Below are 24905 nucleotides of genomic sequence, written 5' to 3' on the forward strand. Positions count from 1 at the left end.
ACAGTACGTGAACTGTGAACTTCCAAGTGCTCAAGCTGGATTTAGAAAAGGCTGAGGAACCAGAGGCCAAATTGCCAACATCCACTGGATCATCAAAAAAACAAGAGAGTTCCAAAAAAACATCTACTTCTGCTTTATTGACTATGCCAAAGCCTCTGACTTGTGGATCACAACAAACTGTGGAAAATTCTTAAAAAGATGGGAATACTGGACCTGCTGACCTGCCTCTTGAGAAATCTGTATGCAGGTCAGGAAGCAACAGTTAGAACTGGACATGGAACAGCAGAGTGGTTCCATATAGGGAAAGGAGTACATCAAGGCTGTATATCATCACCCTGCTTATTTAACTTATATGAAGAGTACATCATGAGAAATTCTGGGCTGGATGAGGCACAAGCTGGAATCAAGATTGCTGGGAGAAATATCAATAACCTCAGGTATGCAGATGACACCACCCTTATGGCGGAAGGTGAAAAGGAACTAAAGAGCCTCCTGATGAAAGTGAAAGAGGAGAGTGAAAAAGTTGGTTAAAACTCAACATTCAGGAAACTAAGATCATGGCATCTGGTCCCATCACTTCATGGCAAATAGATAGGGAAACAATGGAAGCAGTGACAGACTTTATTTTGGGGGGGCTCCAAATTCATTAAGCAGAGACATTACTTTGCCAACAAAGGTCCATCTAGTCAAAGCTATGGTTTTCCAGTAGTCATGTATGCATGTGAGAGTTGGACTATAAAGAAAGCTGAGCACTGAAGAACTGATGCTTTTGAACTATGGTGTTGGAGAAGACCGCGAGAGTCCCCTGCACAGTAAGGAGATCCAACCAGTCAAGCCTAAAGGAAATCAGTCCTGAATATATTCATTGGAATGACTGATACTGAAGCTGAAACTCAGATACTTTGGCCACCTCATGCAAAGAACCAACTCATTTGAAAAGACCTTTATGCTGGGAATGATTGCAGGCAGGAGGAGAAGGGGATGACAGAGGATGAGATGGTTGGATGGCATCACCGACTCAATGGACATGAGTTTGAGCGAGCTCTGGAGATGTTGATGGACAGGGATGCCTGGCATACTGCAGTCCATGGGGTCGCAAAGAGTCAGACAAGACTGAGCAACTGAACAACAATTAGTGCCTGGTGGTAAACTGTTTTTTGTGATTTTTGGGAGGAGATAGGTGTGGGCTAATGAGGAAATTTTGTCAGTCCTTTAAGCACATTAATCTTTTCTCTTTAAGCTACCAGGTGTTTTCCATTGGAGAATGGCATGGGAGTTTCAGCTTCTCAGTTAACTCTTAGAGAGTCCTCTAGCTAGCTGATGCTTCCTGTCTCAAAGGATATCTTCTCCCTAGTGCGGGTATGTTAGTTTCTCAGTCATGTCCAACTCTTACAGACTGTAGCACACCAGGCTCCTCTGTCCATGGAATTCTCCAGGCAAGGTTACTGGAGTGGGTCACCAATCCCTTCTTCAGGGGATTTTCCCAACCCAGAGATTGAATCTGGGTCTCCTGCATTACAGGCAGATTCTTTAACATGTGACCCACCAGGGAAGTGCATAATTTTCTCTCTGCTTCCTACTCTTTGGAGGATGTGGATGCCTACATTTGTCCATGTTCAGTTGCTCAGTCATGTCCTATTCTTTGTGACGCCATGGACTGTAGCCTGCCTGACTCCTCTGTCCAGGGGATTTCCTAAGCAAGCATACTGGAGCAGGTTGCCATTTCCTCCTCCAGCAGATTTTCCTGACCCAGGGATCAAACCCATGTCTCCTGCATCTCCTGCATTGGCAGGCAGGCTCTTTACCACTATGCCTCCTGGGAAGGGTGTATAGTGTTGGTAGGATCATAATAAATAAAATACGAGGAATGGACACATTCTCCCTGTTGAAAGAGTAGAAATTATTTTTCTAGTCATTTTTGCCTTCTATTCTCTATTATATGCCCAGGGCCAATTCTATTCTCTCTTGGGCAAACCAGCATTCAAGATCCTTGATGGAGGATGGGTGTTATAGCTAATAGATGTTTAGCTATGATATCAGATTATGAAATTGTGAATATATTAATTAATTAGTTTTATTTTAAAGATGTAAAGTGACAGAAGTTATTTATTTAAGATAAACATATCCATATAGTTATCTGGATATCCATGCTGCTGCTGCTGCTGCTAAGTCGCTTCAGTCGTGTCCGACTCTGCACGACCCCATAGAAGGAAGCCCACCAGGCTCCGCTGTCCCTGGGATTCTCCAGGCAAGAACACTGGAGTGGGTTGCCATTCCTTCTCCAATGCATGAAAGTGAAAAGTGAAAGTGAAGTTGCTCAGTCATGTCCGACTCTTAGCGACCGCATGGACTGCAGCCCACCAGGCTCCTCCAACCATGGGATTTTCCAGGCAAGAGTACTGGAGTGGGGTGCCATTGCCTTCTCCTCTGGATATCCATAGATAGATCTATATATAGATATCTCTTGTCATTTTCCCTCAGTACTCTTAATGAATATTGAAGTTTAGGCAGAGTAAATTTTCAGTATACTGAATTATGGAACAGGCATCTATATGATTGGTATATAGATCAAAAAGAAAAGAAGAGAAAGACAATACTTGAGTATATATTTGCTATAAAAGAGAAGCTAGTATTATTGACTGATGTGCCTCTTACATAAGGACATATAAACCAGACACAAAATGTAATGGAATTGATAAAGTGCATTCACCCCAAAAACAGTTTCACTCTCTGCCTTTTATATAGTGTGTTCATTTATTATAAAGTGTTATCTTTTAAAATCTTTTTGGCAGTCTCAGAGAGTAAGAAAGATAGGTTTCATCATTTACATATTGGAAATAAGGATTTTTCCACCCAAAGGTGTGATCTGCTTGCTCAAGGCCAACTAGCTCCTTTGTAGTCAGGCTGGCCAAGCTCAGTTCTGCTGACTCCTAGTCTGGGGCTCTTTGTACTTTATCACATTTTAACACGTATGAAGATTGTTACTCTAAGGCCAGTCATAGACATGAGAGTTAGGTGTGGGGAGTGGGACCAACCACCAGACTTTGCCACCACAGTTCACTGACAACCCCAGATGCCCTAATATCTCACTCAGGGCAGCGCACCTTTGAGACGCAAGAAACACAGTTCAGCTCCATCCTTTTGACGTCTTTGGGCCTGACCCTCTCAGACAGTCAGGTATAGCACTCTCCTTTACATAGTTGATGGCCTTTCCTGAAGGCTACTAAACGTATCTGCTAAGATGGCACTAAATAAAATGGCTGTCACCAAGCCATCTGGTGCATTTGAACTTTTTCCCCTCTAAGATGCAAGTTTTCAGTTTGCACAGCACTTCAAATTCTTAATACACTTGACTAAGTCATTAATATTTCACTTTCATTACCATGTATTAATAACATAAGAATTTAGAATGATCTTGTTCGTCTAACTCCTAGAAAACAAATAATTACTTTCATGCATATTGACTGTCAGATAACTAAAGATGTTTAGCCTGGAGCTATGAGAAATTCACCAGCAGGCCCAGTTTTGGTTCTTAGCCACGTTGAAAATATATGAAGCTGCTATCTCTGAAACACTAGAGACATCAGGGGAAGAGTTCTGTGAGTTAGAATGGAACAACTAATAGATCCCTTACAGGTTTCCAGTCCTTTAGGAGGTATTTTCTTCAGGAGGGAGTTGGAAATACTAGAGTACTCAGGTGATAGACCAAAGATTTTGTCCTGGGTGGTTTGCCTAGTCTTGTTTTATTTTTTGTTGTGCAGAGGCACATTCTCTTCCCTTTCCTCCTCTTTGTCTTAATGATAGGTTTTAATGGTAAAAAAAAGTACCTTAGACATTATTCAGTGATTTAACATTCACTCAAAGAGTTAGTATATATCTACCAAAAACTGGGTACTGGGCTAGATCACTGGCAATCTAACATGGACAAAACAGTCCTATTTCCTACTTACCAGTAGGAGAGACAAGCAATATGAAAGTGAGCTAACTTTTAAAAAAATTCCTTATGACTGTTTTTTCCAGTTTTATTAACATATAATCAACATATAACATTGTGTCAGCTTAAAGTGTACAATTAAGTAATTTAATATATATTTATACTATAAAAATATTACATTGTATTAAGATTTGTTAATATCCATTACTCCACACAGTTACTGTGTGTGTGTGTGTGTGTGTGTGTGGTGAAAATATTTAAGATCTACTCTCTTAGTAACTTTCAAGTACACAATACAGTATTGTTAGCTATAGTCATCTTGCTGTACATTTAGGTCCCCAGAACTTATTCATTTTATAACTAGAAGTTTGTACCCTTTGACCACTGTCTCCCATCCCCATCACCTCCAGGAACCTGGCAACTATCAATCTCTTCTATGAGTCTGGATTTTTAGATTCTGCACATAAGTGATATCATAGTATTTGTCTTTCTCTCTCTGATGTTTTTCACTTAGCAGAATTTGCTCAGGTTTCATTCATGTTACAAATGACAGAATTTCCTTCTCTCTTATACCTGAGTAATATTCCATTGCTTATATATATCACATCTTATTTATCCATTCATCCATCAATTGTTTTCATATCTTATCTATTGTAAATAATGCTGCAATGAACATAAGGGTGCAGATATTTCTTCCACATAGTGATTTAATTTCCTTTGGCTATATCCCAGAAGTGGGGATGCTGGATCATGTGGTAGTTTCATTTATAGTTTTTTGAGGAACCTCCATATTGTTTTTCATAGAGGCTTTATGGGTTTACATTTCCATCAACAGTACACAAGCATTCTCTTTCCTCCACCTCCTCTTGTTCACTTATCTTTTGTCTTTTTGATCAAAGCCATTCTAGCAGATGTGAAGTGACATCTCATTGTGGTTTTGATTTATATTTCGCTGATGATAAGTAAAGTTAAATATCTTTTCTTAGATCTGTTAGCCATTTGCATGTCTTCTTTTGAAAAATATCTAATCAGATCCTTTGTCCATTTTTAAATTAAATTATTTGTTTTTTGCTATTAAGTTATGTAAGTTCCTCGTAAATGTTGGCTATTAACTCCTTATTAGATATATTACTTGCAAATATTTTCTCCCATTTCATAGGTTGCCTTTTCATTTGTTGATTGTTTCTTTTGCTGTGCAGAAGCTTTTTAGCTTGAGGTAATCATACTTATACTTGTTGACTTTTGCTGTTTATACTTTTATGTCATATCTCCAAAAATTATTGTCAAAAAGTTTTTTCCCTACATTTTATTAGAGAAATTTTGAAATTTGGGGGATTACATTTAAATCTTTAGTTGATTTTGAGTTAATCTTTGTGAATGGTGTAACATAAGGGTCCAGTTTCATTCTTTGGCATGTAGTCATCCAGTTTTCTAAGCACCATTTATTGAAGAGACTGTCATTTCCCCATGAGTGTTCATGATTCCCTTGTAAAAAATTAGTTGACTGTATAAGCATGAATTTATTTCTGGGCTCTTGATTCTGTTCCATTGGTCTATATGTCTGTTTTTATGTAAGTGAGCTGACTTGATAAACAAGATAATTCAAGACAATAATAAATACAATAAGGAAAATAAAGCAAGCTTCTCTGATGTGTGTGTGTGTAGCTGTGTGTTTTTTTTTTTTTTTTTTTTTGTGTGTGTGTGTGTGTATAGGGAAAGATATCTCTTTTCAGATAAGGGTTAAGGAAGGCCTACTGTAGAGGATACCTGGGTTAAGATGAAGGATGAAGGGCTTTCCTGGTGCTTCAGTGGTGAAGAGTCTGCCTGCCAGTGCAGGAGATGTGGGTTCGATCCTTGACCTGGGAAGATCCCACATGCCGTGGGGCAACTAAGCCTGTATGCCACAGCTATTGAGCTCTAGAGTCCAGGAGCCACAATTACTGAGGCCTGCATGCCTTAGAGCCCATGCTCTTCAAGAAGAGAAGCCGCTGCAATGAGAAGCATGCATCACAACTAGAGAGTAGTTCCGCTAGCTGCAACTAGAGAAAGCCAGAGCAGCAACAAACACCCAGCACAGCCAAAATAAATAACAGTAATAAAACAGATGAAAGATGAAAAGCCATACACATGAAGAACTAAGAGGCGAATATATTAGGTACAGGGAACAGCAGTAAAAGACCACAAGACAGAAAAGTGTTTAGCTGATTCTAGACACAAAAAAGGCCAGACAGAGAAAAGAAAAAAATAACACAAGGTGAGGTTCAAGAGACAGGCAAGGGGCCAAGTCATGCAAACCTGTGTAGACTGTGATAGGAGTGTAGATTTTCTTCTTCTGCATACGGATTGTTAAGCAAAAGAGTATGATTTGGGAGAATGGCATTGAAACATGTATAATATCATATATGAAATGAATTGCCAGTCCAGGTTCAATGCATGATACTGGATGCTTGGGGCTGGTGCACTGAGAAGACCCAGAGGGATGGTACGGGGAGGGAGGAGGGAGGGTTGTTCAGGATGGGGAACACGTGTATACCTGTGGCGAATTCATGTTGATATATGGCAAAACCAATACAATATTGTAAAGTAATTAACCTCCAATTAAAATAAATTAATTTATATATTTTTTTAAAAAGTAGCATCTGGAGTGAGAGAAACATGGAAACAGGTTTCTGGCTTTAGTCACCTGGTAGGTGGTGACACCAACTATTAAGCTGGAGAAAACAGGGAAGTGAGGGAAGTATTAAGCTGTGAGGGAAGCAGAGAAACCAGGGAAGAAAGATCAGTTAGGAGGCAGCCTTTTAAATCCTGGTGTCTTTTAAGAGTGTGATCATTTGTTTTGCTGTTCCCAGGACAGTCAGTCACCAATTTTGCCACTTTTTACTCCAAAATGTACCGGTTTGAGCACTTAAGCATCTGGGCCTGTTTACTACCAATACTTCTCCAGTTCCTTTCCTGGCTTTATTTTGTCCTCGTGGCATAATGTCCTTAATCCTAGCAGCTTACCTTTCCTGCCATTTTCTGCCACTTCTCTCCTTCCAAAGGGAAGAGTTGGCAGTTTAGTCAGGATCAGGTACACTTCCTCCTCGTTTCTTATGTGCCCTTCACCTCTGCCTACTAATCATTTCTAGCTCCCAGTTAAGCTATGAAGTTTCTTCCAAATATGAGTGAACACTGGTTTATTGGGGGAAAGTTTACTGTACCACATCATACAGTGTTCATTCCTAACCCATTCTCTACCAGTCAATACAGAGCAAGGTTGCAGGCAACAGCTGCAGTTTGGATGGAGAAGACTCCATGAGGTTGATGACACCTGAGGTTTTTCAGGACTCCTGTGCTCTTGGGCACATATCCCATATAAGGAGTTTGTGCCAAGATTACTCTCTTTTCTGAGTCTGCAGATCAGGGCAATGGCACCAACTATTCTTTCCCTTTCTAATTTGAGTTGAGATCTGTCTTCTTCAAACCAGAGGCATCAAAATTCAACTTCAGGAATCATGAGCCAGATCAGCCTTAAATAGCTATGAAGTTTTTCATACTCTCTATATTTTGTCTTTCCAGTTCCCTTTCATTTGTTTTTGCTTCTTCTTTATTCATACCTTAAACTTAAAAGTATCAAGCAGTTTGACCTTTCATACATCACATGCTCTTGAACTATAACCCCCTGCATGTGGACTTTTTCCCCTGCCTGTAAGTTATCCGAGTGATCAATTCCTTTGCATCTTCCAAGCCTTTTTTTTAATATAAATTAATTTATTTTAATTGGAGGTTAATTACTTTACAATATTGTATTGGTTTTGCCATACATCAACATGAATCTGCCACAGGTATACACGTGTTCCCCATCCTGAACTCCCCTCCCTCCTCCCTCCCTGTACCATCTTGTACTGTTTTCATGGACATCTCCATGAAAAAAATCTTATTATCATGATTTGAAATGTCATAAGATCATAAGATCATAAATCTTATTATCATAATATCTGTATTCCTGAGATTGGGCACAGATTCAAAGATGGTAAATAAAGTACATGCATCTATAAGGTTAGGTAGTGTTTATAGAAGAGAGATAGGGCCCTCAAACTTTATCCACTGGCTGCATGGGCAGGAAAGGAGGCTTCAGTGCTCAGGTGTGTGACAGCTCTCTTTTTCTGAATCCACAGGAGCACCTTCTACTCCTTCTATAGAGGCCCCAAACTATCTTATTTAGAACTGGAAACCATAGCTTTTTCTCCTTCCCCTGAGTCTGTGGAACTGGCATAGAGGATTCACCACGCAAAAAAGCTGGCTTAGAAAGGAGGAAAACACTCTTTTTAATAAGCAGATGGTCTCTATAGATGAGGGAGTGTTAACATTAAAAACATATGCTTGTTACTAGGGAGGGAGAAACACAAAAGAGGATCACGAGGCACATGGTCTCTGTAAACAAGTAGTCTTTGTGGAAGTTTCTTATGTGTGGGGAAACAGCTTTAGAGGTTGGTATGAAGAAACAAGCCTGAATAATTCTGACTTTATCTGCAAGACTGTTTACCTGACATGAATTATAATAGCACATTACCAAGAAATGACATCTGCAGAGATGATAGCTAGATGAGCTTGTGTTTACTTGTTTGGTTTTGTTTTCCAACCCATTTGATGAAATAAAAGCATTAGGAAATAGTCACAATGATCTTGTAGTCAATTTCTGTGTTTATAGCAGAGAAACATAACTGACATGTCAGCATTTGATATTTGCTGCATCACTCTCTAACATATATAGAAGAAAACAAAAATAGATATAAAGACCATCCATATTTGTGATTACTTTAATGATGTAATTTCTAATTAATGTGCTAATTTGATTTTGGGGTAGGAATCTGTATCAAAGATAAAGAGAACTGAGTAGACAATAAAACATCCCCATATTAAAAACATCTTATTGCTTATGGGTTAAATTTAGCCTAGTTTATCTTATTCTTATTTCCCTAAGTAGAAATTAATAAAGAGGCATACTTGTATTATGATTAGTGTACTTTTCCCCTTTCTACATGAAAAGATAACGCATAGAAGTAATGAGAAAGATGATGAGCTAAAACTATAATGTAATGAAATGAGCACTGATCCAGAGTTAAAAGATTTTGGTTCTGCCATTAACTAGCTGGTGACTTTGGTTAAAGTCATGTTATTACTATTGGTTTCATTTCCTAGACTGTAAAGCAAAAAGGTCCATTTAAGTAAAAGGTAACAAATTCAAATTTCTACAGTCCAGTCTGGTATCACACATGAGTACATCTGCCCAGGTATAAGCCTGTTGGTGGTGGTGTGGCTTGTGATGAACTGGAGAAAGCATGTTTCTTTTACAGGGCAGCTGCTACGAAGCTCCAGACAAATATTGCCATTTGGGAAAGGAAGGACATGTGTTTCAAAAGCTTCTAGTTTTCCAGTTTAGAAATCTACATTTTTGTATAAAATAGCTCAGTTTTCCAAGGAGGATAATTCATTCAATTTTTAAAAAAGAAAAAAAATGTGTGGATTGAATAATCATGTCAACAGGCTGCATAATGCTTCGTGAGATGTAAGAGAGGACCCTAGGCTAAAAGATCTCCAAGGTATCTTCTGGTTTTAAAATTTGAGGACTCAAGGGTAGAAATTGCATCAAGAAGAAATTTTCTTCTGCTCAAAGCACACTATGTCCATTTTTTTAAATGATCTGAAAAGAAAAAAGCCTGCCAGAGATATAGCATGTTAATTCAAATATGGAGGTGCTAAAGAAGAGTCTGGACAGTCATTGCTGGAATGCGGTAGGGGGTATTTTCATATCTAACATGTGTGCATATGTGTGTGCCTTGAAAGTGTGTGGTGTGTGTATGTGTGTGTATTTGTATACTGGTGAAAAAAGTGGGAGCTAAACTAAATTATTCCACCAGTGCTTTCTGATTTTGTGTCTGTGGTATGGATTCTAGCATTGTGCTCTTTCTACTTCTCTATTTTTTCTTTCTTCTCTTATTGTCTTTATTTTTGCTTATTTCTCTGTGATTTTTCAGTAAAGAGTCTGGATATTTAAAATCTGGGTAGGACAAGAATCGGGGCAATGAGTCTGAAGGAAGGTGTAAGGAGGGGAGGGAGGTAAAGGGAGTTGAATTACCTGCTGATATTGTAGTTGGGAAAGTCTGTTATTTCAAGCTTGACTTATCTTTACTGTGGACATAAAATATGATCAGGGAGTGTGATGTCAGTGCATCTACTCTCAATAATTGATATGATGAATAATCTCAACCTTCCAACACCTTCTGTATCTCCCTGCATCTCAAGAAACTTCATTCATCAGCCACGTTTGAAATGTTTAAGTAATCTCAATGATGTATGGAACCCTGACACTCCCTTGTTAGAAATTCGTGCTAGTAACATTCTATCAAATTAAAAAGCCACTGAGCTCTTGTGCATAAAATTATCATAAATTACCTTCTGAAGGTTCATTGCTGTTTGGAATGTTTAATTGCTCACTCAGCTGAACTTTAACAGCTCAGTATTATTAATCAACTTGTCAAATGGTTTTTCATTATGTAGTCTTTAGATAAAATTGGGCAAGGTACAAACTTGTGCTTAAGTTAGTCTGATTATAGCAAATCCCCAATAAATCTTGATAGAGTTTGGCATCTTTTGTTCACTAATTATGATATTTTTACAAAAGACTCGTAGGTACTTGGTTCTTCTATAGTTTTCAATAAAGAAAATAAACTCCTTTTAAAAGTAGAGAATTATATGACCATTTAAGAGCTGAAGAAGGCAGATGAATAATTGATGACATCTATGTGTGATCTTACACATTCCTATTGATTTATGACAAGCATGATGGATAAACTTCAAAATGTTATCCTCTGTTCCTATGATGGCCTGTAATGTGATTTTATAATAACTTCTTGATTAAAAACAGTGTGTGGGAGAATAGGATGTTTTATATCATTGAATTGTGTTCAGCATACTTTTGTCCTGAGGCCAAGGTTCTCTCATTTCCTAAAGGAATGAGTTTTTTTCTTCTTCTTAGTTTATAAAGCCTTGTCACAGATTAAGAATTCTTACTGAGCTCTAGTTGCTTTGACTTTTAAATACAAAAAAAGTATTTATAGCTCAGTGGACATAAATAGTATTTATTTGTATATATAAATACAAAAAAAAGTATTTATAGCTCAGTCACTACTTTCATAAGCTCAATTCAGTTCAATTGCTTAGTTGTATCCAACTCTTTGTTACCCCATGGACTGCAGCATGCTAGGTTTCCCTGTCCATTGCAATCCCAGAGTTTGCTCAACCTCATGTCCATCAAGTTGGTGATGCCATCCAACCATCTTATCCTCTGTTGTCCCTTTCTCCTTCTGCCTTCAATCTTTCCCAACATCAGGAGTCTTATCTAATGATTCAGTTCTTCGCATCAGGTGGCCAAATTATTGGAGCTTCAGCTTTAGCATCAGTCCTTCCAATGAATATTCAGAACTGATTTCCTTTAGGATTGACTGGTATGATGTTGCAGTCCAAGGGACTTTCAAGAGTCTTCTCCTTGAGATGTTCTCTTTTGAGGTTCAAAAGCATCAATTTTTCGGCGCTCAGCTTTCTTTATAGTCCAACTCTCACATCCATACATGATTACTGGAAAAACCATAGCTTTGACTAGATGGATCTTTGTTAGCAAAGTAATGTCTCTGTTTTTTAATATACTATCTAGGTTGGGCATAGCTTTTCTTCCAAGAAGCACTCATTTTTAATTTCATGGCTGCAGTCACCATCTGCAGTGATTTTGGAGCCCCCCAATATTAAGTCTGTTACTGTTTCCATTGTTTCCCCATCTATTTGCCATGAAGTAATGGGACCAGATGCCATGATCTTAGTTTTTTGAATGTTGAGTTTTAAGCCACCTTTTTCACTCTCCTCTTTCACTTTCATCAAGAGGCTCTTTCGTTCCTCTTTGCATTCTGCCATAAGGGTGGTGCCATCTGCATATCTGAGGTTTTGATATTTCTCCCAGAAGCCTTGATTCCAGCTTGTGCTTCATCCAGTCCAGCATTTCTCATGATGTATTCTGCATATAAGTTAAACAAGCAGGGTGACAATATACAGCCTTAATATACTCCTTTCCCAATTTAGAACCAGTCCATTGTTCCATGTCCGGTTCTAACTGTTGCTTCCTGACCTGCATACAAATTTCTCAGGAGGCAGGTAAGATGGTCTGGTATTCCCATCTATTTAAGAATTTTCTACAGTTTGTTGTGATCCACACAGTCAAAGACTATAGTGTAGCCAATGAATAAGAAATATATGTTTTTCTGGAATTATCTTGTTTTTTCTATGATCCAATGGATTTTGGCATTTTGATCTCTGGTTCTTCTAACTTTTCTAAATCTAGCTTGAACATCTGGAGGTTCTTGATTCACATACTGTTGAAGCCTCACTTGGAGAATTTTGAGCATTACTTTGCTAGTGTGTGAGATGAGTGCAATTGTGCAGTAGTTTGAACCTTCTTTGGCATTGCTTTTCTTTGGAATTAGAATGAAAACTGACCTTTTCCAGTCATGTGGTACTGCTGAGTTTTCCAAATTTGCTAGCGTATTGAGTGTAGCACTTTTACAGCATCATCTTTAGGATTTGAAATAGCTCAACTGGAATTCCATAGCTCAAGGTGGAATAGCTCAAGGTGGAATTCCACCTCCACTAGCTTTATTCGTAGTGATGCTTTCTAAGGCCCACTTGACTTCACATTCCAGGATGTTTGGCTCTAGATGAGTGATCACACCATCGTGGTTATCTGGGACACTTAGATCTTTTCTGTATAGTTCTTCTGTGTATTCTTGCCACCTCTTCTTAGTATCTTCTGCTTCTATTAGGTCCATACCATTTCTGTCCTTTTTTGTGCCCATTTTGCATGAAATTTTCCCTTGATATCTCTAATTTTCTTGAAGAGATCTGTAGTCTTTCCCATTCTATTGTTTTCTTCTATTTCTTTGCATAAGCTCAGGAATATGAAAATACTTTAAGAAAACTAAAATGATTTGGCATTTACACTGTGAATAATTATTCCCTATTCTTCTCTTTATTTCTTAATTTCCCTTTGTTTGTATGTTTATTTTAGAAACAACTGTGCAAATATCTGAAAAAAAAATTTACATGATGTTTTTCCATTAACCCTGTATTTTCATATCTGTAAAGTAAGTTTGTTCCTCAAACACAAGAAATAAATAACATCCTAACACAAGAAATAAATAACATCCTCCAAAGAAATTGTTGGTGTTTATGGGTGGCATTCAGAAGACTAATATTCTGAGCCTACTGATAATATTGTTGCATATAAAATTTTTGCAAATGACTGCTTCCTATGGCCACAAAAATAAAAACTGGAGTCTTATTATGATGCTGTCAGGACCAGCCAATGGATGGCCAAATTTATTGAAAAGACCTTTGGTATTGAAAAGGAATCCTTATTAGTTGGTAAATGAACTGCCTTTGCCAGGCATTCTTCTTTAAAGAAATAATTTTGAGTGAAGTTTCAGTATGCTTGTCTCATTACTTTTCATGTTGCAAAGAATGGAAAAAAGACATCTGCAGGAAAAAATTATTCAGATGCAACTGGATACTGAGATGACTAAGGATTCTTCTCCCTGCCCACGTCCCCCTCCACCCACACACCAAAGCCAGAATGATATAATTTCATTCAAAATACTCATGAGCAACATGTAGTAATATTAAAACCAAAGACACTATAATTTACCTTATGCTTTCTCTCTTGCCAACATTGCTTTCATCATTTTCTGTCCCCTCATGGACTGAGAAGAATGGTGCACTTAGGGAAGGAAAGCAACTTACAAAGTTTGAGAAATATTTTGCATTAATGAATTTGATGTCAATGGATAATAGAATTGTTTAGTTGCAAAGTCATGTCCAATTCTTTTGCAACCCCATGGACTGTAGTCTGCCAAGCTCTTCTGTCCATGGGATTTCCCAGGCAAAAATAATGAAGTGGGTTGCCATTTCCTTCTCCAGGTGATCTTTCTAATCAAACCTGTGTTTCCTTCATTGGCAGGCAGATTCTTTACCACTATGCCATCAGGGAAGCCCAATAGGCAGTGTACTAAATACTTCCAATAAAATGGGAAGACTGATTCTGGATATATCTCACTGGTAGAAGTCTCACAGTAAATACCTCAAAATACCTCATTATAATGATCATGGTATCAATTATGACTGTGCTGGGCGGCAAGTAGCAGAACACCTGATGAATGACTGAAACAAGTTTTATTATTTTCATATGGTGGGAAGTCAGGAGACAGGCAATTATAGGTGCTGATGCTATTGATCAGTTTCTCAAAGATGCCATTGAAGATTTAAGCTCTTTTTCGATAGTTTTGGTCCATTGTCTTTGCTGCATTGGTTTTTGTTCACATTCTTGCTACTGAGTGGTTAGAAAGGAAATTTTCAATCAACTGTTTCAGCAACAAATTAATCAAATTTATTTAGTGATCACAAGGAAAAGACTCTGATGCTCGGAAAGATTGAAGGCAAAAGGAGAAGAGAGCAGCAAAGGGTGAGATGGTCAGATAGCATCATGGGCTCAGTGGCCAAAAATCTGAGCAAACTCTAGGAGATAGTGAAGGACATGGAAGCCTAGAGTGCTGGAGTCCATGGAGTCACAAAGATTCAGACACAGCTGAGTGACTGAACAACAACATAAGATTAAATGTCTCTGTTGACAGCTCTACTAATTTTTAATCAATCACATTTTTAGCTCTGGTTCTGTATGTTTAACAGAAAAATTTAAACTTAGAAGTAAGATTGTTAAATAAGGTATAACAAAAGATTAAAATAAGTTAATTAAAGAAATATTTAAAGTCTTTCCTCCAACTATAGGAAAGGTGATTAGAAATATATTGACCAAATGCGTTACTTATCCAATACAAAGGAAATGAAAAAAATCTATTATCACCTGCATAAGAATTTGTTGTCAATAAGGATTTGGGGATCCTGCATTTTGTAACTTTTTTGAAAGCTATAAGAATACCTTAGAAAATAGTGTATTTGAAATAATTAAGCAAACTTGCTTTGAGTCAGGCCTCATGAAATGATCTCTTGAAGTTCTGTTCACTTTGATGTCTCTCTGGTTCTGTGATGCTAAATTTTGATATGATTGACTAGAATGCCTAGGACTAAATTTCACTGAGTGAGCCCAGTATCACAGAAGGAAAAAAACCTGGAAATTACCTCTTTATGCACCATTGCAGCAGCTGGCTTTCCCCTCGCCCAAAAAACTCTGTAGTGAGTGATGTATATTGGAGAGTAAAGTGGAACTTATAGTGTAAATTTTCTTTAGTGCATGGATTATTGATTTAATAGATCATGACAATCTATTTTATCAGACCTGCTACCACATGGGTTCTGAGTCAGTAGGCAGACGAGCCTTATAAACTATTTGCTGTTAAAAAAAAAAAAGCCACTGCATAAGATAAAATTAAACTCAATATTGTTATAGTCAATTTCCTGATAAGTAAGGTGATCACAACCTGGTCTTCCCTGGTGGCTCAGATGGTAAAGAGTCCGGATGCAATGCAGGAGACCTGTGTTCAATCCCTGGGTTGGGAAGATCCCCTGGAGGAGGGCATGGCAACCCACTCCAGTACTTTTTCCTGGAGAATTCCATGGACAGAGGAGCCTTGCAGGCTACAGTCTATGGGGTTGCAAAGAGTTGGGACAGGACTGAGCAACAACGCATAGCACATCAAGGTGATCACAACCCAAGAACCAAAACCATTTGAGGAAAATGAAGTAATTTGCTTTTTTGCTTTTGTTTCTGTCACCTGAAAGACAAATTTTGACTCAGAGGAAGAAAAAACAAATTTTGGATCATTTAAGAATGTATAATATGAAGGATGAAATTATATCCAGTTGGATTTTTGATTGTCAAAGGCAAATCAGTCAGTCTGGAAACAGACTGATTTGGCTATTTGGTTGCAGGCAGTTTACTGAGTAGCAAAGGAAAGTGGGACTGGACAGAAGGATGAATCAAATTGTGATACAGTTGCAGCAATAGCTTCAGCCAACTCAAAGGGAGCTCTGAAACTAGAATATTCTTTTAAAGATGTCTCAAGTGGAGGCAAGGGGATTGAACTTTTGCACCCTTGCAATGATCAGCCATTGTATGTGGTCCCTCCCTGTGTCAAGCATCTCTCTTTGGTCAAGGGCAATTCTTGGAGAGGGTTACAGTTGAGAAAATTAATGGCTTGGTCCTCGGCGAAATATGGGGGGCACACTACAGATCCAATATAGCCCAATCCCTCTGCCACTAAAATCAGCTTGCTTCATATAATAAGTCAACCCATCTGGGAAGAGCTACTTCATTCTGATTGGTTTCTTTTCCTGTGTAACCTTCATGAGAAAGTCAAGAGGAACTCTAGCCCCAGTCAGGACAACTGGTCTCAAAGCTGTCCCTGATATTTATCATCTCCTTCCTTTACTATGCATTCCAAATTTCCCCTCACCTTTGATTAAGAACTCTGCTTATCCAGGTGGCTTATTGCAAGGGTTACTAAACTCTCATTCACGAGCCTATGGTCACCATACTCTTCTTGGTACATGACTGAGGTACTTGTTCATTTGCCATTAAAACTGGCCATCAGAATTGCCAAGAGATGTCTTAGTAGATCACTAAGGCACAAAACTTATTCTTCCTTTTCCTTTTTATGTGAAAATAGACTCACATCTTCCTGATTATTTGAGGGTCAGTTGTCTCTGTTAGGATGAAGACTTTTTTCTCTATCTCCTAATCTCTTGTTCCTAGGAACCCAAAGTAACCAAGAGGCACTTGAAAGTTTAATGAGATTCTGGATGTTTCCAGAATTGAAAACCCCACTATAGAATACGTCCCATAGGACTCCTGTGCTAACCATCACAGTTCAGGATCCTGGGAAACATACTTGAGATTTGGAGACTTGAATGTAGGAGGTTTATTGGGGCACCTTTCTGGAACAACACCTATGAGAGGCAAAGGGTAGCAGGATTGGACAGCTGAAGAAACTGAACTATAATGTAGTTGCAGTAACAGCCTCAAAGTGTTCCCACAGGGAGCTTTGAAACTGGAATGATCCTTTGAAGATTTCCCAAATTGAGGAAAGGGCCCAGGCTTTTAAATCTTACATTGACCAGTCATTGGAAACAGTTGGACTCCAGGGAGAACCATAAACTTGGGCACAATAGTTTCCACTGGCCAAGAGAAATTTCTGTAGGAGGCTGTACCTGTGATCTGTGAGTTGGAAGAAAGAAAGCCTCAGTCCTGTAGGGGAACCTGGGTGCTACACCATAGTATCCTCCACTTAGATTCTGAATATACCACCTATACATTTAAGATAAAACTCTGGTTTTAGGGTCAGATGATTTTTATTCCTTCCGTCATTATTAATACTCAGTATCTCTTTTGAATAGGTGAATGATTGCAGTGACTGAGTGTCTATGATATGCTAGAACTCTTCTATATATGTTTTGGTAAAACAAATATGGGCTTCCCCGATGGCTTGACAGGTAAAGAATCCTCCAGAAATGCAGGAGATGTAGGAGACTCGTGTTCTATCCCTGGGTCAGTAAGATTCCCTGGAGGAGGAAATAGCAGCCCACTCCAGTATTCTTGCCTGAAAAATCCCATGGACAGGGGACCCTGGTGGATTATAGTCCAAAGTGTCTCAAAGAATTAGATGCAACTGATCACACATGCATGCAAAATGAATATAGAAGGCAGGCACAATCTGCCTTGGAATTTAATGAGTGTCATTGCTCTCTCTACCCTTCACTGAAAGCAGATGTATGCAAGCAAGTTATTTAAAATCGTGTACCTGTTTTGTTTTCTGTAAACTGGGAAGAAAGATGTTTCTCCTGTTCACCTCAAGATTATAATAATCAAAGCAGTGAGTAGAAGGTCTTGGAAGATGTAAAAGGTGTTTTGTAATTATCTGTGTAGAATCCTTGTTATAAAAGTTGTAATATTTAACAAATAATCAACAAATAAGTGCTTTAGTTTATGTTGGCTGGAGTTGCCATTAAGTAGACCTTGAATGTTATTTGAATACTTTGGACAGGATGTTGTTAGAGGTACTAATTTGAGAATGAAAGTTGAAGTTTAATGCCCTTTACTTATAGCTTACTGGATTTAATTTCATTATTATTATTATATCAAAACAATGTATCACAATAAGCATTTGGACAATTTAAACACTTGAATAAAATACATAATTAAAAAAATTCCACTGTTTTACTATTTCGTTCATTTTAACAGTTAAATATATTTTGTTTTTTACTATTATACTTTTAATGATTTTCTTCAATTTTTCTTTCTTAATAATAATTGTTTTCTTATTTTCTTTCAAATTTCATGATGGAGAAATATATTTATATCAGTATGATTAATTTTAGCTGATAATTTCATCTGAAGACTGGTCTTAGTACTTACCAGTATATACAGAGAACTGATAGTTAAAGGGGCTTGGTAGAGTCATGGCAGACCACACCTGTCTCCATCCCACAAAACTGAACAAATAACTCAATGACGATTACTGTACACTTAAAGCATACAAAGCTCTGAGCCAGGTGATGTGAAGACAAAGGTGAATAAGATGTGATCCATGGTCTACAGGGTCTCACACTGAAGTGAAATATGTTCACATTTGATCAGGCATAAATAAGAAAAATGCATTTACCCCCATGTCAGTCCAGTGGAAGGAGGATTGAAATAAATAGCTTATTATTCTAGCTAGAATAGCTACTTTAAGAAAATATTAAAAATGTGGATGTTAACATATTGTGGTGATCATTTTACTCTACATACAAGTAGTAAATCATGTTGTACACCTAAAACTAATGTTATATATTGCTTATACCTAAATTTTTAAAATGACAGTCGTTCTTTTTCCAAATTTTAATTTTCTCAGGAGAAATTGTCTTCTTAGGGCTTCACCTCTGTTTGCATTATTACCATATATTATCTACCTGCCTCCCAGGGTACTAACTGACACCAGTTATAGAATAAGACAGAGGAGGAGAATTGGAGCCTATCCTTCATCCTTGTGCCTCCCTGTGCCCCCTTGGGTATCCTTGTGCATTCTAGGTATACAAAGCCATCCTGGTCCAGATGATTTGCAAATATCTGCTTTGGAAAAAGTATGCTTTGTCTAGATTTATTTTTTACCAGCTGTATAAGAGAGATAATTTCTCTATAGCTTGGAAGGTAGTATGGTTTCTTCATCACTTGCCTGCTGAAGATTTGTTCACGTTCTGTTGTTGAGGCTGTTATACACATCCTAAAGTCAAACACAGCAGCAGCAACAACCAGAACTACTGAGCCTACCCTCACTGCATACAATAAGTAACATGATGATCCACAGGTGCTTTTCAGTTTCAATGACCTTACTGGGTTTGGGGGTAAAAAAGACTTTCTCAGAGGTGGTAGAAATGAGTTAGTGCATGGGCAAAGGAAATGTCTGTCATGACTGCATGGCCCTCAGGGAACCAAGCAATATTCAATTCTTGTCTTGAAGTAGGTCTTATAAAAGTCAAAAGGCAGTAAAATAAAAATCTAGAAACAAAGTCTTAGCCATCCATAGCATTCATATTTCCCAGTGTTTCTATGAAGTAGTTTAGTGATCTATTAAGCTGACAAGGAACAGGTTTTATTTTACCAGGCAGAAAAATTTTCTAAGGATATCATCAATGAAACATGCATTGCAGAATTAAATAGCTTAAAATGAGCAGTTGGAGGGCAATGTAGAACACCTGGTAGACAGGTAAATCAGTGTGTAAAGATGTATAAGGAATCTTAAGCATCTGTTCTACCAAGCAAATCCAAAACCTGGCCTGGAATGAGAACTTAAGGATAAAACTAAGATATTCCATGGATTGTGATGATAAGCACGTCAAATCTCTAAGAAAGCACATTTATAGAACTAAGTATTGGTTATAGTTTACTGGCAGGACATATCATTTAGCATTTATAATTGAGAACCTATCAGTTCTGAATTGTCCACATGAATATAACAGAAGCCTAGGCATTAATGATTTCAGACATGATTTAGAAAATCATGCTTAATTTTAACAAATAGTTATTGAATGTTACTTTGTTGAAGGAACTGTGCTTGACCTGTTAGAGTCTTTCTTCAAGGAGGAACATAAGACCAAGTCAATCAACTAGTAGTACATTTACCAGGTACAATGTAATGAATGCCACAAAATGGATGCAGAGGAGGGAGAAAGTTTATCTGGAAGGGCAAATTATAAAAGACTTCATGGAGGAGACAGTAGTAGTACTTCAACAATCAAATGGGAATTGGGAGGGGTGGTATATGGTTAGGTCACTCAAGATAGCTGTTCTCTTGCTGTCTTTACATTCCCTGCTAGATACTAATGCCTGTTTCACCTAAACCCTATGCATAGGACTGATCTTCCTACATACTTGCCCCAGGGCCCCAGGTATCAAAGGGGCCCTAACATATCAAAGGGGTGGTGAGGGGCATTGCCCCTCTGCTGATTTCCTTGGTAAACAATAAGCCAACCTGAAGTTAATTCCTCCTATAGGGCAATCTCCTCTCCTTCTCAGGCACAAAGACTACCACTGTGTCCTGCTCATTGTGCACACACAGTGGGAAGTTGCTCCAGGACTTTGCTCAGATGCATTAGCTCCCCCACCCCACCCACATCCATTAAACCACTAATGTCTCTGTTGCTGACTCTGGGCTCTTTCTTTGGTCTTGAAGCTGAGCAAGCACGGAACTTGTAGGCTTGTGGGTGAAGCCCAACAAGTAGTGCGAAAATGTTCCTAGATGAGAGAATAATAGTAAAAGCAAAATTGGTAAGGTGAAAAATGAGAGATATATTTGGGAAATGAGGAATAGATAGTTTTTGCTTGATCTATACAGCAGTTGGAGGGCAATAGGAATTTATTTAGTCTGGAAAGGAAGCTGAGAAATATTTTGAAGAGCCTTACATTTTGGGGTAAGAGATCCACTTGATACTGTATGACAGAGTGGCTGAACCTTGCCACTGTGGATATTTTGGCGCTAAGAATAGAAACCAGATAATTCTTTGTTGTCAGGGGCTGTCCTGTGCGTTGGTTCTGTGCCCTGGTCTAGCGGCATTCTTCTCCTTATCTTCCCTTTTCTGACAACCAAAAATGTCTCCAGACTTTATCATATTCCCCCAAGGGAAAAACTGCCCCTCCCCCACAACAGGGCAATGCTCAAAGAATAGCATACATCAAGTGATAAATGCAAAATATTTTATGTTGAAATGGTTCATAGTAAAGTATTACCTTAGGTTTTGGGTGCTTAACATCACTACTGTAGACAAAGACAAGCCTTCATATAGTCAAAGAAATGCTTTCTCTTATTGTCTACACATAACCCATCACCAAGTAATCTAAAATCTTCCTAAATGTCTCTTGGATATTTTCTTTGTATCATTATTGCTATTGACTTAGGAAAGGCCTTCATCCTTTCCACAGAGATCTCTGCAATAGCATCTCATTATGTTTCTGCTCCAGGCCCTGCCACCTAAAAAATATTTTCATATCCTTTCTCACCCTTTTTCAAAATACAAATCTGATCATGTTGTCACTCTACACAAAGAGCTTCAAAGACTCTCCATTGCTGTCATGGTAGAATCTAAATTACTACACTGGCTTACGTGGGTCACCTCACTTGTGCAACCTCATCACTTCTGTCTTAGAATCACATGTCCTGGCCATGTGCATGCATGCTGTCACTCAGTCATGTCCGACTCTTTGTGACCCTATGGACTGTAACCCGCCAGACTCCTCTGTCCATGGAATTTTCCATGCAGAAATACTGGAGTGGCTTTCCATTTCTTTCTCCAGGGGATTTTCCCAACCCAGGATCAAACCTGTGTCTCCTGCATCTCCTGCATTGGCAGGCAGATTCTTTACCGCTGAGCCACCTGGGAAGCCCATCCCAGCCATAATGGACTACTAAAGTTTCTTGAAATTGTCATATTTTTTCATATTGTCATGTGTTTGTATATGGTATTCTTTCTGCCTGGGACTCCAGTCCCCTTGATTAATGGCTAATGCTTATCTAATTTAAAACACTTCAGGTATTATCACATCCAAGCATCAGAATTTCTTTCTACTATCATCACCCATACCACTAACATACTTCTGTAACTGCTGTACTTTGTGCTATTCTCTGACCAGGGACCAATTACGTTCCTTTGTAACTCTCTGTGCATGTTTTTACCTGCTCTACTGGAATATATTTTTATTGAGGGAAATATTAGTCATTATTTTTATATATCCATGGTAGACACTCAACAGTGGTGGCAGTGGCAAAAGACTAGATGTGGAGAAATGAATTCAAGGCTAATGCAATAATATAGGAAAGAAATGATTAGGATCTGAACTCGAGTATAGGAAAAGGGAAATGAAAGGAGGTAGTGGAGGTAGTGGATAGCAAAATATTTAACTATAGATATAGAGGATTTTGTCAACTAATTCTACGAATGTAGAATAAGGAAAAAAGAAATGAGGACAAATGATGCTTTGCTATTTGGTACAGGGTTTAATGAGTCCATTTCTGACATAAGACTTAGGAGGCAAATGGAAAAATAAGTCTGGGGTTAGAATAAATAGCAGTGTGGATTGTGGAGTCATTAGTAAAAATACTGACATGGTAGGGTAAATGAAAATGCAAAGTTTGAAAGGATAAAGAATAGACAGGATTGCAGACCAAGGACTGTCAAGTACCCAAATTTAGGGGTGAGAGAAAGAAGAACAAATGGATTAATGAACCAGAGTCAGATTCAGTTCAGTTCGGTTCAGTTCAGTTGCTCAGTCATGTCCGACTCTTTGTGACCCCATGAATTGCAGCAGGCCAGGCCTCCCTGTCCATCATCAACTCCCAGAGTTCACTCAAATTCATGTCCATCGAGTTGGTGATACCATCCAGCCATCTCATCCTCTGTCATCCCCTTCTCCTCCTGCCCCCAATCCCTCCCAGCATCAGTCTTTTCCAATGAGTCAACTCTTTGCATGATAGTTAGGGGCAAAAATCAGAATGGTGAATATCAATCTTATCACTTTAACTTGCCTTAACTGCTAATAGCCCAAGGGTTTGTTGATGTGACATTGTGAAATCTAGTAGTAATTCTGATTACGTATTATTTATAAAATATTAGAAACTCAGATCTCACTGTCGGGAGTAGCCAGTGATCTTACTGTAAAATTTTGAGTTCTTAAAGTGTTGTCAGCGAACACACAGCTTAACACACCCAGTTAAGTTTAATTTCAGATAAATAACGAATGATTTTTAGTATAAACATGCCCTATGCAATGTTTGGGACATACTTATATCAAAAATTATTTCTCATTTATTTAGAATTCAAATTTAACTGAGTGTCCTGTGTTTTGTTTGCTAGATCTGGCAAGCCTAGTCATCACTCTGAGACTTTTTGTATTTCCTTAAGGAGAAGCAACATAGTTTTTTAAATGGAAGTGTAGCTGATTTACAATATTGTGTTAATTACTGTTGTGTAGCAAAGTAACTCAGTTTTACATATATATACATACTTTTATCTATTTTTTCCATTATGGTTTATCACAGAATATTGAATATAGTTACCTGAGCTATACAGTAGAAACTTGTTTATCCATTCTATATATTCCAGTTTGTATTAGCTAATCCCAAACTCCCAAGCTATCCCTCTCTCACCCATCCCCACCTTTGGCAACCTCCAATCTATTCTCTATGTCTGTGATTCTGATTCTGAAACAGTGTGCTACCAAAAAAAAATTCATTTGGGTTTTCCTATAAGATGTTACACAAAAACCCAAACAAACTTTTTGGCCCACCCAATATCAATAGTTTAGACTATTTGTTGTTGGAAACCATTATATTCTGTAAGGAGTTGGCCGCCTAAGGATACTTACACATAAGGGTTTGCTAGCCTTTGGGATAACCTCTGCTTTTTACTACTTTCCAGGATGAGAAGAATCTACCAACTGCTAACAGCTGCTTAAATTATATGGGCTCATTAGTATTTAGGTTTTGTGAAGGAATTCTTTTCCTATCTACTAGTAAAGCTCAGTCTGCCAGCTATATGATGACCTCTGGCTTCACTTAGACCATAGTCCTTAATCTGAGTCCGTTGAAACTCTAGATGTTCCATATAGGTTTGTGATCTTGCACAGTTGTTTTCTGAGAAAGACTACATAGTTCTGATAGATTTTGAAAGGGCTCAGAATTCTAAAAATGTTAAAAATAATTTTCTTGTAGAGAGCACCCTTTATGGAGAGCACCAGATATCAAGAAAAAATTGAAGTCCTTGTTTCTTATAGAATCTACTTGGCAATTATCAAAAGTTTCTTTGACTACAAACACAAAGGAAATGTCTGAATATGGTAAAAAAAAAAAAAATCAGACATGATTAAAGTGCTGCTTTAAAAATAAGGGCAAAATGCCCTGTTTTCTTTTCTTTCTTAAACAGAGAGAAAAAAGATAAGCTGAGATGCTGAATTTTCTGGAAACAATTTCAGCATCTGCAAAAGGTCTATACTGTTTTTGAGTGCTGGCTACTCCCAGGTCTGACATGTGCCACCTTAATCAACACTTTGGTGCAGGCGTAATGGAAAACATGTTTTCTCTGCCATAACTCTAGCATAAGTTTCTGACATCAGCCAAATGGGACAGACAGCCTGAGTCCTGCGATAGACAGGCCTTCTGACAACTAAATAGAGGACACTTTGCTTGTGAAAGATAGCCTTTAGAGATACCACAGACTCCAAGTGGAAAACCCTCTCTTGGAATAGAGAAATTTGGCCCCATTTTCCCTAGGAGCTATCTCAAAGATCTTTAATACTAAGAAAGTGCTTATAATCACACACTCTATTGGTTGGTCTACTGACACAAGTGCTTGGTGCTTTTCCATCTAATCAGACTTGAGCATGGAAACAGCCTAAGGTTTCCTCAGG

General features: G+C 38.1%; 1 long non-coding RNA gene across 6 annotated transcripts in view; it reads left to right on the plus strand.

Annotated features, from left to right (window-relative positions):
* Positions 1 to 24905, plus strand: part of LOC138443485 (uncharacterized) — a 443619-nt gene that overhangs the window by 134903 nt on the left and 283811 nt on the right. The gene's annotated exons all lie outside the window — the stretch shown is intronic.

Source organism: Ovis canadensis, chromosome 7, assembly GCF_042477335.2.
Source record: "Ovis canadensis isolate MfBH-ARS-UI-01 breed Bighorn chromosome 7, ARS-UI_OviCan_v2, whole genome shotgun sequence".
Taxonomy (NCBI): Eukaryota; Metazoa; Chordata; class Mammalia; order Artiodactyla; family Bovidae; genus Ovis; species Ovis canadensis.